This window comes from Balaenoptera ricei, chromosome 4, assembly GCF_028023285.1.
Source record: "Balaenoptera ricei isolate mBalRic1 chromosome 4, mBalRic1.hap2, whole genome shotgun sequence".
NCBI classification, from domain to species: Eukaryota; Metazoa; Chordata; class Mammalia; order Artiodactyla; family Balaenopteridae; genus Balaenoptera; species Balaenoptera ricei.
Window position 1 is genome coordinate 71823048 of NC_082642.1, and position 13821 is coordinate 71836868.

Sequence of the window (13821 nt, forward strand, 5' to 3'; positions counted from 1 at the left end):
GTATCAGGTAATTAGGAAAAAAAAAGACCAAGGGGGAATAAACTAGAAGAAGTGCATGAGTATCAGGAACACACAGACAAGTCCACACAACACCCCAAAATCAAGTTTAATTGCTAACGTCAGGACAAGGTCTTTGTTTCTTTTAACCCAGGTTTTGAACATATTCATTGTCTCTACAGACACCAAAAACAGGATGCTAGGTTATCAAGCAGACCCTCACAAGCCTTACAGTAAGAAGATGAATCCAAGGGTTAATGAATTTGTGAAAATGGAAGGATCCCTTTTCTACTTTTGTTTATTTGAATTACCCTCAAAGAAGTAAGGGTCTATACCAGGAAACCTGTACCTCATTCAGAGAGCCTCAAGGATTCAACTCAATATGAATGCAAAGTCTACAGCGTGCCAGGAATTGGACCAGATGCTGAGGATAAAGATGGGTGAAATGCAACTGTCCTCAAGGAAGGCCCTGCCTATTGAGACAGAGTCAACAAATAACAATCAAGTAGAGGTCTGTGCTAGAAACAGATGACCAGTGGACATAGGCCAAAATGTTAATTTAAAGATGTCATAGAAAGATGCTTAACATTCAATCAAATCGTGTAACTTCAGGCAGCCAATATGTGAAGGTATGTATGTTAGTTTTCAAATAGTACAAAACAATTATCCAAATTTCTTTCCTAATGAGATATAAGAAACTTAGTATGATGGTTATTCCTTTGTTAATAATTACTGCTCTTTATGAGAGACATCCAGGGTTCTTAATCCAGAGCTGTTTGCAGATTACCCCTCCGAAAAAGTCATTTATATTCACATTTATTAGCACGCAAAATTCCTCATCCTTTGTATGTATACTTTACAAAATTTGGGGCATTAGAACTTCAGAATCCTAACAGAGCCTCAGAATACTACCTAAAGACATTAGCACCAATAAATGTAACTTACCTATGCCCTATCATTCAGAATAATACCTTGTTTTTAATTTTGAGTACTAATTCTAAATCCATAAAGACCACACTCCTCTGAACCAGTCTTTTCTAAATCCAGTGAATAATGAAATCATTATTACCTGTAAAATAACAGAATCAGTTTACAAGTTTATAGAAGCATGTTTATAAATGAAAGAGTATAGAAAATGAGTGTGTACCACATATTAAAACAAGCATAATTATTTCCTGAAAACTTACTTCAGTATTTTTACACATATACATACCCTATGTTATGTCATATGTATTTCTTAGTGAAAGTCCAATTCAAAATTTTCAGAATGTGTATTTGAAATGATCATCCAAGCAGTGTCCACTGAGAGCCAGAACAGTGCTGGATCTCCCAGAAACTGCAGAAAAGGAAGAGCGATTCCATTCCAAAAAGCAAAAAGGCTTTTCTTTTTTTAAAAGGTAATAATTTTTTTTTCTTGAAACATCTTATCAACATGTGACCAAATTCAACACAAAACATCACTGTAAAACAACATATGTATCAGAGACACAGCAAAGCTCCACAGTACACATCCTCATTTTAGAGTGAGCAACAAAAGCTCAGCGGTCAAATGCAGTTGTAGCCCTCTGAATTGGGAATGTTAACCATCCCATTCTCTGCAGTTGCCACAGAAAGCCATGATAGTTTGCAGGAGCAGTGTCACTTTTCTGCCTCTCTCCTCAGCTGTTGCTGCTGCAGCTAACAAAAGCACCAAGTAGTAGCATTTATTGAGTACTTCCTATGTGCTGGCCCTATGACAACTGCCTTCCATGCAATTCACATTTCAATCCTCACAACTGCTCTACAGAGAAAAATTCCCATTTGTCAGAGTGGAAACCAACTGGAGTGGTTACACAATTTCCCAAAGCCATACAACTGATAAGCTGGGGTGACAGGATTCAAATTAGGTATGCCTGGCTCCAGACGCTGAGCTCTTTGCCACAGTAACACCTACAGGAAGACTTTACTGCCAAAGGTCAGACACAGACCCTACTTAGCCCTCTAATCACTGAAGAGAGAGGCACTGCCCTCAGGAAAGGCTAGCGTCAGGTCTGTGCAGCAGAATTAGATGCACAGAAACAGGCGCTCTCTCTCCCGGAGGTTGTTCTAGTTTAAGCTGAAAACTTAAGTTACAAGTGACACAATTACAAGTGACACCAACTGCAACCCAAAATGGAATCAAAATCTAATATATCTGTCTCCTTGAAGTCAATAACACATACATTCAAATTCACAAGTCATGTTAGGATGCATGCAGTATCAGAATCTACAGTTCCATGAATCCCATTATACCAAAGACTACCATAATTATTGAAATTAACTACTAAACTATGAGAACCCCCATTTTCACCCAATTTCCAAACCCTTGGCAAAACAACACTTTTGAAATCAGGCAACACCTATTTACTTCTTAACAACCAACATCACTTTTTAAAGTTTGCATTGAGTTAATTTCTAATTATCAACCTTGAATAGAACTCAAAAATCATCAGTTCACTATCACTAAATAATTCCACTGGTCTGATGACCCACTCATGACACAGAAACAACACGGTTTAATCATATTCAGTGGCTCTAATTCTGCCAACAAATCTGAGAAATAAAAATAAGTGTTTGCAAAACTATACACAGTGCCAGCTCTTTAAGAACTGGCTGGAAAGCATGGGAGAAATTTACATAGTTTTCTCTCTTCTTTTGACTGTCCAAAGCGAAAGAACTAGAAAGATTAAGAATTCTTAATGATTGCTCTTTCATAATCATTACTTTTTTTGAAATGGTAATACTAACATCGTAAGATTCAAACGATTCAAAAGACTATACGCGAAAATAAATTTTTCCCACATCTGGCCACAGGATCTCCCCACCTCAACTCCACCCCCCAAACCACTGCTACTGGTCTCCTGTGTATCTTCCTGGAGTCACCTTAAGCATATAAACATACATACACAAACATACACACACACACTCCATCCCGTATGTCCTCCTTTCCATTCCTCCCCCTCTTTTTGCACTAAAATGGCAGAAGACTATATAAGATCTTCTGCCTCCATTTTTTTTCATTTAAATGTATCTTTGAGAAGATCCTATAAATACTAACAAGAAAGTCATAAACACCAAATCTAAACAAAACCTGTAAAGAAACAATTTACACAAAACATCTTTCACCAGATGTTAAAACTGGTGACCTCTGCTGGCAGGACATATGGAAGCCCAAGGGCTAAAAAGTAATCCCCTTGAGGGTCTGTGAGTTTTTGCACAAGAATACAAAACTATTTCCCTGATACAGAAACAGACTTCACTCCTAACCCCAGTCTAGGATCTCACAAATGTATATTGCTTACTAAGGAAAACACAGAAAGGTGATTTAGGGAAAATCCATCACTTTAGTGGGTGAAAAAATTTTAAGTACATAGGGTATTACATTTTAAAATAAAAAGATGCCCAAAAAATCGCTATAACTACAAACAGCATCTAAAAATTCACACACGTATGATAAATTTTATCCCATAAAAGAACAATTATACGGAAAAAGAAAAATATATTAAGGGAATTCATTCATTATCTATTCCCATTACCTTACTTCAGAAACCCAAAGCAGATGACCCAATTGCCTTACACCATCAGTTAATGACACCTGATAGCCACAAAATAGAAATAGAACAAAATTAGTATGCAGTATACCCAATTAGCCTTTTTAAATTAAGGGGAAAGCATAAAACACTTCTTCCTAACCCATAAGCTGTGTTCTATTAACAGTTGAATGTAACCACCAAAATATGCTATTAACTAAACTTTTCTGACGAGGTGTTTGCTTATGCTAATGTCAAGTAGTTCCTATTATTCTATAAAGTGTAGATTTTCAGGCCTTAAATACACTAAGAAAATTTAGAACTCTCTCAAAAAAAAAAAAAATCACAAAATCAAATGACAAAAATCTCAGAATTTTAATACAGGAACTGACTGTATAAGTACTGATAGAATGAAAGAGCAAACTTTAGGTAGCATTTCATCTGATCCTCTTACACATTTCCAGAAGCTAAATGACTTTACCCATGTAACTATGGCTTTGCAAAACATGGCAAAAATTCATTTGCTTAATACTGAATTCACATTAAAATGCTAGCCACCATTCAAGTAGATAGAAGTAAGAACAAAAACACAAACATCCACTTAACAATCAAGTCGTTGCCTACTCACCTATGGTCAACTAATCTATGACAAAGGAGACAAGGATATACAATGGAGAAAAGACAGTCTCTTCAAAAAGTGGTGCTGGGAGAACTGGACAGCTACATGTAAAAGGATGAAATTAGAACACTCCTAACACCATACACAAAAATAAACTCAAAATGGATTAGAGACCTAAATATAAGACCGGACACTTTAAAACTCTTAGAGGAAAACATAGGAAGAGCACTCTTGGACGTAAAGCACAGCAAGATCTTTTTTGATCCACCTCCTAGAGTAATGGAAATAAAAACAAAAATAAACAAATGGGACCTAATGAAACTTAAAAGTTTTTGCACAGCAAAGGAAACTACAAACAAGACCAAAAGACAACCCTCAGAATGGGAGAAAATATTTGCAAACGAATCAACGGACAAAGGATTAATCTCCAAAATATATAAACAGCTCATGCAGCTCAATATTAAAAAACCAAACAACCCAATCCAAAAATGGGCAGAAGACCTAAATAGACATTTCTCCAAAGAAGACATACAGATGGCCAAGAGGCGCATAAAAAGCTGCTCAACATCACTAATTATTAGAGAAATACAAATCAAAACTACAATGAGGTATCACCTCACACCAGTTAGAATAGGCATCATCAGAAAATCTACAAACAACAAATGCTGGAGAGGGTGTGGAGAAAAGGGAACCCTCTTGCACTGTTGGTGGGAATGTAAATTGATACAGCCATCATGGAGAACAGTATAGAGGTTCCTCAAAAAACTAAAAATAGAATTACCATATGACCCAGCAATCCCACTACTGAGCATATACCCAGAGAAAACCACAATTCAAAAAGACACATGCACCCCAATGTTCACTGCAGCACTATTTACAATAGCCAGAACATGGAAGCAACCTAAATGCCCGTCGACAGACGAATGGATAAAGAAAATGTGGTACATATGTACAATGGAATATTACTCAGCCATAAAAAGGAACGAAACTGGGTCATTTGTAGAGACGTGGATGGATCTAGAGACTGTCATAGAATGAAGTAAATCAGGAAGAGAAAAACAAATATCGTATATTAACGCATATATGTAGAACCTAGAAAAATGGTACAGATGAACCGGTTTGCAGGGCAGAAATTGAGACACAGATGCAGAGAACAAATGTATGGACACCAAGGGGGGAAGTGGCGGGGGGTGGTGGTGGTGGTGTGATGAATTGGGAGATTGGGATTGACATGTACACACTGATGTGTATAAAATGGATAACTAATAAGAACCTACTGTATAAAAAAGTAAAATTAAAAAAAAAAACCAATCAAGTCGCTGATCACCTAGTTATGATGCCTATCATTCAGTGTGCTAAAAAAGACACAATGCAGGAGGGAGGGAGGGAGGGAAGAGAGGAAAGCACTGGTACCAACTTTGATCTCAGACAAAATAAAGATACCAAGATGTAGGTTGATATCTAGTTCTTAGAAAGTAAAAATTCTTCACTCTGTTTAAGTAGTTAAAAATGTAAAACATCTCCTTTGTTTAAAAAAAATGTTTGAGAGTCCAGAGTGCAATTTCACATAAAGAAGAATATAAAAAAGACAATGACCATCTCTGACCCTTGGCCCCCATGTTTTCTTCTGTATTTTAAATTCTACCTCCTGAAAGAAACTTTCAATAGATAAAAGGAAAACAGGTGGCAAACTTCCCAGTTTAAACATTCAATACTTATTCTTCCTCATTCATTCCTCAAACTGTTCATTTTGCATAAATGTCTTACTTAATCTGGACACTCTTTATGCTTACTGAAATTTAATTTTTGATCTTTCAGCATGACCCTTATAGTTTGATTGTACTATTTCTGAGTTATGAATCTAAGCTCTCATAAAGCAGGGTAACATCCAACTCATTTTGTTTGACACTGAAACCCTCATATTTTAAAACTCTAAATATTAAAAATTTCAAAAAGACATAATACCAAAATAGCTGCCTTTAGAATAAATTACCCAGGTTGTTTGGCACATTTTTACCACAAAAAACTATTAAAGAGGGACTTCCCTGGTGGTCCAGTGGTTAAGACTCCCCACTTCCACTGCAGGTGGCACAGGTTCGATCCCTGCTCAGGGAACTAAGATCCCCCGTGCCACGTGCCCCCCCCCAAAAAAAAACAAACTATTGAAAAGAGATAGTTACAACGACATTCTTCTGGTAGACTAAACCCACTGACACTATATGACAGATACATGTTAATACATTCATAGTAATGGCTCAAATGGGACTCCAATGTGGTCAGAATGCTGTCACACATACTGAGAGCTAAAAACATAATCTTATTTAGACATACTACTAAGAAAATAACAAGCAAAAAAACCCTGAGGATTAAAAAAATAAAATCCAAAATCTTAAGTTTCATAACAACTAACACAAATATAACCAGATAAAGCAAACTTAGTGTGACATGATTCCCAACTAGACTAGGTTTTTCACCAGGACTGTGGCTACTATTCCAGGATTAAGAGAATAAAACTATCCATTTCCATTTCACTCTAAATGTTGACTAGATATTTTTTTCCCCTTCCTTGTCAACACTGCCAACATGAAAATTCAAATTAATGGTTAAATGTGACTATAATACAACTAAACTTTGAAAGTCTAACTCAAAGAGAAGCTTCTGCCACATCAACAAGAGTGAAACAGGACTGTCACTGTTATTTTAACATGGGCCCTTGTAGAAGCAATCCATTTTATTACGAAGATAGTATAATACAAAAGTCAAGAGTTTTGCTACGTACTATAAGGAAAGTGGCCCTTTCCTTCAAGAAATGTAACATTTGGTTGAGGCGATGTGACACATACTCACAAAACGATAAATAATTATGGAGTTTGTGATACTCATTAAATGCGATGAAATCTCAAAGAAATATTTTGAGTCAGGACAGCCAGAAAAAACTTCATGAAAGTGGGACTGAAACTAGGCTATTAAAAGGATAAAGGGAAGGAACAGCATGCACAAAGGCAGAGGAGTAATGAGTATGACAAAACTGCAGTATTCGATAGGCAGGCAAGAATCCCAGTTGGAGAAGAGTGGGAAATAACGGCTGAATAGGCTAGAATGGAGCCTTAAAAGCCAGACTTGAAGCAGATGAACTACGTCCAGCTGCCAAAGGGAAGCCATTATGGGTTCTTCAGCAGGGGAACTGACGTCATGAAACCAGTATTTAAATAAATTACACTGTTGGTGATTAGAGAAAACAGAATGGAGAAAAAGATATCGAGCAACCTACTTGAAAAGTAATGCAATAACCCAGAAACCTAAAACCATTCATTCATTCTCTCCCTCACTCACTGAGAAAACAGACTGCTAGTTAAGAACACTGGCCTAGGGACTTCCCTGGCGGTCCAGTGGTTAACAATCCACCTTCCAATGCAGGGGACGTGGGTTCAATCCCTGGTCGGGGAACTAAGATCCCACATGCCGAGGGGCAACTAAGCCCTCACGTGTGCTTGCGCGCACGCGCTCTAGAGTCTGCGCGTGCCACAACTAGAGAGAAGCCTGTGTGCCGCAACAGAAGACCCCGCACGCCGCAACTAAGACCCGATGCAGTCAAATAAATAAAAATTTAAATAAATAAGAACACTGGCCTAGAAGTCAGACACACTGCACCTAAACCCCTCTCTGCACCCCTTGCTACCTGAGCCTTGGTCTCCATGCTGTTAGTAATCAGGATAGCAGTCGCTTAGATTGTCACAAGTACCTGTCAAAGCACCTTCGTAATCCTGACACATAGAACTCTAACAGTCGTTAACATTACTGCTGAATTAAGAACGATAAAAAATGGGAAGGGAAAATAAGACAAGATTCAAAGGTATTTCAGAGGAACACAACCTCCAAGCAGAACTGTCTTGACAGCAGCTGAAAATGTAGAACAAGAACACAGATGAAAGGTTGAAGCTGGAGAAAACAATAACCTACCTAAAAAGTAATCACTCCAATTTTAAAAAGCAGATCCTAGGTACTGCCAGATCCAGCCTCGAACAATAAAATCCCTTTTTATTTAAAAAGAGTAAGAAAATGTTTCAAATGCTGCAAGCAGATTTAAAAAGTCCAAGCCCAAGTGACAGAAGAACGGCAACAAAGACACACAAAAGACCCACCACTACCTACACCAAGCACGGAACTTGGTATTGTTTCCACTTAGTGTTGAAATCCAACCTAGGGCTTTCCTGGTGGCGCAGTGGTTAAGAATCTGCCTGCCAATGCTGGGGACACGGGTTCGAGCCCTGGTCCGGGAAGATCCCACATGCCACGGAGCAACTAAGCCCGTGAGCCACAACTACTGAGCCAGCGTGCCACAACTACTGAAGCCCACATGCCTAGAGCCCATACTCCACAACAAGACAAACCACTACGATGAGAAGCCCACGCACCGCGACAAAGAGTTACCCCCACTCTCCACAACTAGAGAAAGCCCACGCGCAGCAACGAAGACCCAATGCAGCCAAAAATAAATAAATAAATAAATTTTTAAAATAAAATGAAATAAAACCCAACCTAATTCTTCAAGTAAGCCTTAAATCACAACTTCAGGAGTAAATAAATTATGCCAAGCTTATTTCGACTATTTTGCCCAAAAATTCAGGAAATAAAACTGCCAAATACATTCTATGACATTATGCCCCTACTTAAAAAACAAGCAAATAAAATGTAATACAAAGAAACAAACTTCAAATCCAAACCCATTATCATCCTCAACAACTCACATTTTCATGATGCTTGTTTGTCAGCTACTGTTCTCAGCAACTTACACAAACAATGTTTTTCATTATAGTTTGATTTACAACGTTGTGCTAATAATTTCTGCTGTACAGCCAAGTGACTCAGTTATACACATATATACATTCTTTTTATATGTATTTTTTTTTCCATTATGGTTTACCCCCAGGGGATTGGCTATAGTTCCCTGTGCTATATACACTAGGACCTTGCTGTTTACCCATTCTAAATGTAATAGTTTACATCTACCAAACCCAAACTCCCAGTCCATCCCTCTCCCTCTCCCGCACCACCTTGGCAACCACAAGTCTGTTCTCTACGCCTGTTGAGTCTCTTTGTTTTGTAGATAGGTTCACTTGTACTGCATTTCAGATTCCACACATAAGTGATATCATATGGTACTTGTCTTTTTCTTTCTGACTTACTTCACTTAGTATGATAATCTCTAGCTGCATCACACATACAACTCTCTTAATCCTCTCAACTCTTTGAAGTTGACCGTCCCATTACACAGAGGAGAAAACTGAGACATAGCGGAGTTACTCCCCCAAGGTGACATAACTAGTAAGGGATAGTGCCTGAGTTTGAAGCTGCGCAGTTCACCTTGAGAACCCCTGACAGAATCAGTATGCTGCACAAAAAGACTTTTATGATTTTTCTTACACAAGTTTTCAGAAATACGTGAAATACTCTTATTTGCTTTTCCTTCTTAATTAATTGTAGGTATGGAACCACGTTTCCTTATTTCTGCTGGCAGTATGTGGAGAGGCTATGTCGCCGCTGTGAATCTAAAGGTAGGAAATACAGCAGTTGACAAGAAGATGGCATCTTATTAAACAGTTCTAGAGAGTTAAGACAATGGTATTTGAGCCCTATGAATTTCATTTATCCATGCAATCACTTGACCCAGTTAGTAGAGCTCCCAAGTACAGAATTATAAATTTGATTGGAAACACTAGTTTTTGCAAGGATATCTAAAGACTGACAAAACAGCTGAAACTTTGGCACAGCTACAGTCATCTAGAAAGAACATGGACTAGGGCTCAGACAGACCGAGGTTTAAATCCTAGTTCATCATTTGATCCTTTTGTGGCCTTGAACAAGTGAATTAACTTATCTTGACCTTGCTGTTTCATCATCCACAAAAAGAGCCCAATACTACCCACCTCAGGATTAGCCTGGGATATAAATGACATAGAAAGCACCTCACACCTTTCCTATAGTATAGCCCAAGCAGAGTCCCTTTCCTTGGACTCTTGCAAACAGGACAGTTAACTGTACTCTTAAGGAGTCCAATCCCAGAGGAGGTGAACAGCAAACCTCTCCAGCATAAGCTCTCTCACACAGGTTTTTTTTTAAATTCAAGTATCTATTGGTGATAGAGCAGGAGATACCACCATGGGGTCTCCAAACCAGACTATACTCTTACCAATTCTTTACTACACAGCCCTGGGGTCTTAGCCCTTCTGTACTATGGGGATGTATAATGTCTCAATGTTAGCTGCTTTCTCTTTTTGCATGTCAGTGACTTAAACTCTAAACATCATTTGAAATGAGTCAAATTTCATGTACTAGAAAAATACAAAGTCCCAGACAGCGCCAACATTTCTGCCATCTCTCTCTCCCCGACTTACTACTATTCACATTCTTCTCAATTCTTTTTATACAAATAACACAGAAAATGAACAAACCCAACAAATTATTTCTTCATCAAAATGTGTCAAGTCAGAAATTCTTTGTAGTAATAACTGCTGTAGTATATTGGAGAAGAACTCCTTTATTAGCTACTCATTTGACAAGGTCGTACTTATATTTCATTGTTATATATGAACAGATGTATTCGTTCAACAGGTTGTCATTTAAAAGGTCCATTAGTCACATCTCTTTTTATCAGTAACCCCTAATGTTTATAGTAAGCTTCTGCCCTTTCTGCATATTAGCTTGAAACTCTCCCAGTAGAAAGGAAGCAGTTACTTCTCGTTCTCTCGATAGGCATGTATCATGGTAATCGTGATAAAACTTATGGTGTGAACACAGGTAACAAAGATTCCTGAACACGCGTAAAAACGTATTAAAATATTTGCCTCTTTGAAACAACCAGTGAAAAAATACAACCTTCACAAAGGGCCAATCCATTTACCACGGGTATCTCCCATATTAATAACCAAAGCTGGTACACGTTGAAATAAAAACATCTTATAAACTAATGGTGAGCTCTGCAACAATTTTTATGTCATTAATAAGTACCTTAATTAAGTTCCTTAACAGTAAGAAAAACTTTTTCCACGTACATATTGTTTTCATCCCCCATACAGTTTAGTATTTTGCCCTCTAGGTCTGATTCTAACAACTCAAATGACAAAAAATAGTAGTTACTTATGGACTTAATGGTTGGGATTACATATATCACATGGTGCATAACAGCAGAACTGGGAGAAAAAATTCATATTCCAAAGAAGCAGGAAAACCTCGATTTAAGAGCAAAAAGTATAAACACGAATCACTCGCCTAACCACTTTCAGGCATATTTTCTTTCTGCTGTTCCTCCTCCACAGGTAAACGCTAACTATTTCTAGAACGCGCTCAAGGATAATTTCCGAGGCTTGCTTGCCATGAATTCCCATGATACAACTCAGCACACACACAGTTTTCATGGAGACAAAGGTGCCCTATTTCCCTAGACTACAAACTTATTAAAATGGTGAGAACATACAGTTCCAGGAAGTCAAGATTACTAAAATACACCAATGCAGCATGGGTTTTATTTAACAAAAAATGAAAATAAACCACACTGGGAAAACCAAAAAGTCACCCACTCTATCTTCAACGTGTAACCAGGATATTTATTATAATTTTTTTTAAGGTAAGTAGATGAAAACACCACCAGGGCCTTATATTATCCAACCTGATAAAGGAGTCTTTAGGGAAAAAAAAGGGGGAAAGAGAAACGATTAATTATATGGGGGAGGGAGAATCAAACCATTCAGACTAAAAATAACCCACATTTCACCCACCAAATTTTATTAACAAGCTTGTTGAGATCAGCATAAGGGTCTTGTTCAGAAAACAAGAAAGCCAAAAGTCAACTTCCCTCTGTCAACTATAATCACATAGGTACTAAAACTCTTCACCCTGATGCCCACAGAGTCCACGGTTTTAAGTAAACTCCAGACACTGAGGAAAAAACCTAGTTTTAAACTAGGTTCCAACACTTTTGCCATTTGTGATCACCAATTTATTTTCGAGAATATTATTAGATAACCTAACAACGGGAGCATCTTTTAAGAGCCATTACAACCCAAATTTTACATGAAACACACCATTTTCACAACCTAAATTTATTTTCTGTTGCCACTGCAAAGTGCTGCCTGTTTCAGCAAATTAGGAACTTCCAAAAATACTGAACACGCTAACACACGCATGGCTTCCCTCAAGCTGCCATTTCAGATTAATATTTCACTTATAAAAGTCTACTTCTGTTCGAAAAATGACATCGGTTGCAATGAGGAAGTTACCGATAAACCACTCTCACAACGTGGCCTTTACACTGTCAGAAAATAATGTGACTCTGAGCCACCCAAAACTTACCAGGAAGCTGGCAATAACTTTGCCAATTCTACACTTCTGAACCCAACTTCAAAGAGGCTCTATCAAATACCTCCTCAAGACGATAAAAAGCACTAAGTTACAAATAAACACGTCCCGGAGCGCGGCCGCGCGCCCCTCCCCCGCCCGCGCCCCCGCCCCCGCCCCCGCCCCCGCCCGGGACGCGCGGCCCTAACAGCCGCCCGCAGCCCCCAGCACGCCGGCCAGGGTCGCCGCGCCGGGCCCGGGGCCGCGCCGCGGTAGGGGAGCGGATTTCCATTGCTGCCTGAGGTTTAACAAAATAACGTGCACCGAAGAGATCCCTCTCCCCTGCTAAAAATAGGCTATAAAGGAGTCGGCCTCATGATGGCTCCTTGATTCAATTTGCTGCAAATTCTTTCCTGAAAGCCTCCCGCACATACACACACACACACACAAAATGGGGGTGTAAATGCAAGAAGGGTGGAAGGGGGGAGAAGGCCGAGATGCACATTTTCGGGAACAACATAATAAGGGTGAGGATCCCCCGGGACCAGGAAAGGGTAGGGGGTGGGCAGGCACGTGAGCATTTCAAAGAAGCCTGAGAGCAAAAAGGGGGGATGGGGCACCCTAAATGCCTTCCTTCCCCTCCCCCGCCAAACCCCCAGCTCCCCGAAGGGCCAAGTTGAAAAATGCATGTTCCACTTGCGCCCATCCCCCCCCCCCGGCGGCCCGGCGGCCCCCGGCCGCCTCCGCCCGCGCCCCCCGCCCAGGCCCGCGGCCGCCCCCACCCCGGGGTCCGGCCCCCGGCGCTTACCTGGAAACCGTGGCCTCCAACGCCGCTCCCCCCTCCCGGGAATGGAGACACAAGGAAATTCCCCTCCTCGCCGCCGCCGCCACCTCCAACAACCCCCAAAATAACCCCTCCGGGGGGTGAGAGGCAATTATAACCCCGGCGAGCGGAGGGCGCGGGGGATGGGCGCCGGGCGGGCGGGGGCGGGCGGGGAGCGCGGCGCGGGTCCCCAGGTGGCGAGCGGAGGTGCTCCCGCCGCGGGGGGAGGGGCGGGGGCGCACGCGGCCGGCGGCGGGGGGAGGCGGCGCGCGGGGGAAGGGCGCGAGCGGGGAGAGGAATTGAGGCAGAAGGTAAAAGCTGTTACTAAGGGAAAGAGCCAAACGGTTCGGAGCAGCCAACGGCTCAGACACTCAACACTGGGGAGAGAGGAATGGGGACCAGCCAGGCACAAATGAGCTCGCGAGGCCCGCGGCGGCGGCGGCGGCGGCGGCGGCCGCGCAGCAAAACAAACCCAAGCGGCCTGCGCCGGGCGGGCGCGC

The 13821-nt window shown here is 40.5% G+C and overlaps 1 protein-coding gene across 5 annotated transcripts in view; it reads right to left on the reverse strand.

The window, feature by feature from the left end:
• The window catches only part of TBL1XR1 (TBL1X/Y related 1), a 173191-nt gene extending 159763 nt beyond the window's left edge, over positions 1–13428 (reverse strand). For 2 of the 5 annotated variants that reach the window (XM_059920540.1, XM_059920542.1), the window contains exon 1: positions 12514–12586. The gene's annotated coding sequence lies outside the window, so the exon portion shown is untranslated. Of the gene's footprint in view, positions 1–12513; positions 12587–13306 lie in introns of those variants that run through there. The other 3 variants (XM_059920544.1, XM_059920541.1, XM_059920545.1) reach the window with 3 other exon arrangements.
• Between the last annotated feature and the right edge of the window lie 393 nt (positions 13429–13821).